The sequence below is a fragment of the Dromiciops gliroides genome, chromosome 1, assembly GCF_019393635.1.
Source record: "Dromiciops gliroides isolate mDroGli1 chromosome 1, mDroGli1.pri, whole genome shotgun sequence".
Taxonomy (NCBI): Eukaryota; Metazoa; Chordata; class Mammalia; order Microbiotheria; family Microbiotheriidae; genus Dromiciops; species Dromiciops gliroides.
Window position 1 is genome coordinate 78,614,200 of NC_057861.1, and position 6,000 is coordinate 78,620,199.

General features: G+C 41.6%; 1 pseudogene; it reads right to left on the bottom strand.

The window, feature by feature from the left end:
- Nucleotides 1-5,181: 5,181 nt before the first annotated feature.
- LOC122745784 lies at nucleotides 5,182-5,788 on the bottom strand (annotated as a pseudogene).
- Nucleotides 5,789-6,000: the final 212 nt, after the last annotated feature.

Consider the following 6,000-nt stretch of genomic DNA (forward strand, 5'->3'; position numbering starts at 1 on the left):
TGAAAAATGCCTAGACCTATTAGAACCAGAAGGCACAGTGAAAATGAGTCTAGTGATCACTTCCTGAAAAGAAACTCAAAGGAAAAATTCTCTGGGATATCATAGCCAAAACTCAGCATTCCCAAATCAAAAGGGGGAAAAATAAGCAACTAAAAGGAGGCAGTTCAAGTATCAAGGAACTATCATCAGATTATATGAGAACCTGTCAGCTTCTACAATAAATGAGCGGAGATCTTGGAATACAAAATTCCAAAAGATAAAAGATAAGGGCTTACCCTGCAAAGCTGGACACAATCTTACAAGGAAGAAAATGAAGTTTAATGGCATAAAGGGTTTTCAAATATTCCTGGTAAAAGGGCTATAGATGGTAGGAACTTTGCAATGCAAACACAAGAATCAAACAAAATCTAGAAAGGTACATTTATTTGAGTAATTAGATGGAGTTGTGATGATATAGTACTAATATCCTAATAGGAGAAGAAACAAGGTTCCCTTCAGAATTTTAGCGTGTTGAAAGGGTATTAAAGGAATTAGATAAGTAAAACAGAAACCCTGCAGGGTGGATTGGTTCTGTTCTATGGGTTTTAAGAGGCTAAAAGAAGGGAGAGTAAAAGAATGACACTAATCAAACTTGTTCTTTATCATAAATGAGGTATATAGAAAAGCATCAAAATCAACAAGGAAAAAGCTAGGATGAGGGCGAGGTTAAGAGGAAAGATAATACCAGTGAGGGGATATCACAAAAGGGCAATTAAAAAGTGATCAAAGAACTTCAATAAAAAATGGGTACCTGTTGGTTGGGAATGGTTAACTGTAGTATGTGTATGTAATGCATTATTACTTCATAGGTAACAAGTAGATGCCAAAGGTGTACAAGCAGTCCTGAAAAGGACTTGGCAAGCCCTCACACCAGAGCTGCTAGCCCTCCTTCAACACCCCATATACCCCATACATCTGCTTTACTACTAGTCCTTTTAATGAACTGATACTGTGTATATTTGTGGGAGGATGGGGAATGTTTTGTAGATATTTTTTCCCCTTTTACTATGCTGTCCCTCTCTCCTGCTGCTTATTCAACCCAGCCACTCTCTGAAGCCAATGATGCTACCTCTGAACATCCTACAGTCCCTACAGCCTTTGCTTTGAGGGCCTCCAAGAACAATCCTCTCACCTGACGTCCTCACGGAAAAATACTATGATGGAAAAGTGTAATGGCCAGATAGTACATACATTTAACAAGGGTCTTCTGGACATCTCTTGAAGACACACTGAATTCTCCTTGTTTTGGGAGCCTTCTAATATATAGCCTTCATGCCAACCCCACCCTCTTCTTACACTAAGACACCTGTGCCTAACTCCATTGGTAATGTTACATACTGAAGATAATACACCTGGATTTACTTGATTATACTGATTAGTCAATATTATACCGAATCAGTTGACATTTTTCATCTCCAATTCAGGGATTTGGGTCTATGGGGGCTTGCTAGTCCCACAGGCACTGGTTAAAGGAGATGAGGGATATGCATTTGTGGAATGAATTTACTAGGTGCCTGGTGTCCCTTGGGGAAAGATGGTAAAAGTTGTGGAGATAGAGGTTTGACCAACTAATTAGCAAGTATCTGAGAACCTCCTGTGTGCTTAGGTCTGTGTCAGGTGAAATGAGGTGAAGGAAGGAAGAGTACAAAAATATTTCTAATGACCCTGTAAATAGAGGTCCTAGATGCCAAAGGGAAAAAAGATTACCTTGTATATATTTATTACATATGTACATATATATATATATATATATACACAATATATATATACAATATACATATACATGCACACATATATACTTTGTTGTTATTTGTCCTTTGTTCTCAAAGAGGACCATGACATTGGGTGACATCATGACTTGCACTGAATTGGATTTGAGTGAGAGAGGGTTGTGCAAGGTTACCAACCTCACTCTACCCTCCAGAGCCTGCTGGGTCCATTGGCAAGATATTTATCAGGACAACTGGAGATGACCCTGGATATTTTAAGGTAATTGGGGTTAAGTGACTTGCCCAGGGTCACACAGCTAGTAAATGTCTGAGGTGAGATTTTAACTTAGGTCCTCCTAACTTCAGGGCCACTGCTCTATCAACTATGCCACCTAGCTGCCCCCTATACTTTGTATAGATATTATATATATTTGTATATATGTTATATTGTATATACTTATATATGCATACATATATATATATACACACATAAATACATATGCTTAAATATTACCTTGTATATACTTAAATGTGCCAAATGATGAAACATCTCCAGGCAGAGAGGTGATGGACTCAGTGCACATTGGGATACATATTTTTTGGGACATGGTCAGCAGGAATTTGTTTTGTGTGACTATATATGTTTGTAACAGGTTTTTTTCTTTCTTTGTCAATGTGGGTCAGGGTGGGGGAGATGGGAGGATGGGATAGCAAGGAGAGAAAGGAAAGTTTTTGTTGATAATCTTTTTTATTTAAAGAGAGAAAAAAGGGCAGATTTCCCAAGTTTTTAAGACATTTCTCATATGCTAGCTTTGCCAATACTTTTCAGACAAACTCAGTACGCATTTTTTGAGACTCTACAAAGTGCAAGACCCTCAGTACCAGATTCTCCTAAGACCTGTCACTGGCAGATAATATGCCACATTCTGTCTACTCCTGCTATTTCCCAACATTTAAAAAATTGTTTGCCTCAACTCTTCCAGGAATTCTAGCTGAAGTTGTGCCCAAGATGATTTTTTTGAGACTTTGCTTGTAGATGTTTTCACTTTTTTCTTCTGGGTTTGTGTTTTGACTTCCTGTTCCCTTAATAGCTTTTTATGTCAAGGTTCTTATTTCTTGTTGTTTGCTCATTCTTTAAGCCCACTTTCTAACTTTTGACTTTATTAGAACCAAGCTCTGCATATTTCTGGAGGGGATGTCTGGAATAAACTTGTGTCCTTGGGTTTTACTGCTATTTTATTGGGGGTTCTGAGTGTTGTGTTATTTCAGGATCTCAGGGGAAGCTCAGGCTGGGGGTGTACAAACATTCAGTTCTGCCAGTGGTCTGATAAAGGGCAACGATTGATCACTGCTCTACTGGTCTGAGTTCTACAAGATTCTGACCTAGATTTAGGTCTGGGCAACATGCTTGTGAGAATTACCTATTTGAGATTTCAGTAGACTTCTTCTGTACTCCAGAATCTTGAACTCTCTGTTACTTCAGAGGGAGAGAACTTGGTCTTGAATTCTTACCATTGTTATTGCTCTGTTGGCATCAGTCTGAGCTGGAAGCTAGACCTGAGAATCTGCTCTACACCTGGAAACTGAGCCATACAGCTGCTGCTTGCTTTTGAAACCTGCTCTTTGATTAGTACACAGAATTGATCCCATGACCACCATTCATACTAAGACTGCCACCCCTAGGCCTAGGTCCTTTCCTCAGTCCATCTTGAATCTGTGAGTGAGAACTAGATAGTGAGCAACAGAGCTGCCAGTTTGCACTTATTCTTGCACCCTGAATAAGTTTAGGCCCCTCTGGGTTCTGGACCCCTGGCTCTGGGACCACTTCTTGCTCTGGTACACATCCTTTTCCTGTACCAGAATACTCTGCAAGTAGCCATTCCTGGACATACCCCTTCCACAGTGTCCACAGACATCTTTATGTCTCACTGTGATTTTTAAAAATTGAATGCATTTCCCAATCAGGATTCAATCTGGTACATTTTCTAGATCTGTTTGGAGAAGTTGTGAAGAGCTCACTGTACATCTTTCTGCTATTTTTCTATATCATGTTTTCCACATTAATTGTATTTGGAAAGTTTTCCTCCACTGTGAATTCTCAGGGATTAATGCAAGCGAAAGTTGAGCTTAATGGTTTTATCCCAAATTGAATTCTCTTAAGTCTTAGGTCTGAATTGCATTTGAAACTTTTGCCAAAATTTCACATTTATGAGCTCTGTCTACTCTGGAATATTTCTGATATGTAATAATGTCTGAGTTCAGGGGGAATTTCCCCCCAAAATTCATCATATTCCTGGTCTCCCATTCATAAATGTCTTTTTCTTTAGTTGAGTGCCACTTATAACATCTCTTATATAGGACCCCTTCTTTCCTCTGATCCTCTCACCATCCTGGTACAGGCTCTCAATATTTCATGCCTAGATTATTATTATCATTCATTCATTTATTCACTTATTTGTTATTTATTTAATTTTTGGGCAGGGCAATGAGGGTTAAGTGACTTGCCCAGGGTCATACAGCTAGTGTCAAGTTTCTGAGGTCAGATTTGAACTAAGGTCCTCCTGAATCCAGGGCCAGTGCTTTATCCACTGTGCCATCTAGCTGCCCAGATTATAGAAAAATTGCTAGGGCAGCTAGGTGGCACTTAAAATGCTTACACCTTTTCCTTTCCCTTCCTAAAATTCAGATCTGATTATATCACCCTCCCTTTCAATAAACTCCAGCGCCCCGCCCCCACTCCCACCAATTACCTTTAGGATTAGATATAAAATCCTCTTTTTGGCTTTTAAAGCCCTTTATAACTCATCTCCCTTCTATATTTCCAGTCTTCTAACATGTTACTACCCTTCATATACTCTTTAGTAGTAACACTGGCCTTGCTGTTCCAAACACAAAATAACCCATCACCCAACAACAAGCATTTTCACTGTCTGTTCCCCTCCTAGCTTCTCTGCATTTATTTTTATTTTATTTTTTTAAAATGATATTTTAATAAACTTTTCTGTATAAAAACATGATTTTGAGAAGGGTTCTATAGGCTTCACCCTACTGCCGAAAGGGTAGAAGACTTACAAAAACGGTCTAAGGACCCCTGGGATAAGGATTTCTTTTGGGTGAAAAAACTCCAGTTACCAATGCAGGTCAGCAAGTCTTCTAGCTGCCAAGAGCACTTAGCACTTGCCTGAGGTCACAAAGTAAGAGTGTACTGGGGAGGAGCTGAATCCAGGTCTCTCGGCTTTGAGGCAAGGACCCAAAAGAAGAGTGACGGGTATTTCCAGAGTCCCTTTTAAGGGGCCAAGACTTTCATGCCGCACACTACACTTCATCCCAATGCTTTGAAGAGATCATCCATTCATCTGGGGGTGCTCAGAAGTTCATAAAGAGAAGCTGGAGGAGAGAGGAGGCAGCTTCTCCCCAACACTGCCACTAGACACTAGAACTTGCCGAGTAGCGCCCCTTCTGGGACCACCTTCCTCAGCCCCAGCATGTTGGCAGTGATGATGCGCTCAAAGGTCCAGGGTTTCCAGTTGTTGAGCTCCCTTTCCCTTTGCTCCCTGCACATCTTTTCCGGAGACTCTCGGCTCACCGGCTTGGCTGGGAAGGGCAGCTTACCCTTGCAGGTAATGGGCTTGTAAAGGCCTGGGATACGCCAGATGGCAAACATGTTCTTGGTGTCCAAAGCACTATTGATTGTCAGGCGCATCATTTCAAAATGGCCCCAGCGGAGGTAATCACTGCCCAGTGCCAGATACCAAAACAACCCTCAGTGAAGTCGGTGGCTTTGGTTGACGGCCCTCGGATGTCGCTCAAGTTTTAGGTTCCCGCCTCACTTTTGGCACGAGTGGCATCCGATCAACAAATTTGAGCTTGGGCTTATCAGGGATAGAAACACCTTCATAGGTTGGTACTGGGAGGAAGGTCTTCATGCCAGCACTGAGGGGCCGGGCAGCCCCAGAACCTGAGGGGAGCACGCTCAGGACGGGAGCGCCACCGCGCATCACCCACAGCAGTCCGCCGGGGTCCGGCCAAGACTGTGTCATGAAAGAAGCCAGATACAAGTGGGCGCTGAGCGTGGGGAGAGACCGCCCCAAGTCAGCCGCTTCTACCCCTGCATTTTTTCAAGTCTCAGCTAAATCCCTACCTTCAACACCTTCAGTCTGCATGGGAGATGTGCTGGAGTCAGTTCCTACTGGATTGCAAGAGCCAAGTGTTAAATTTTAATGTGAGCATTTACATCTCAGAAATCAGGAAA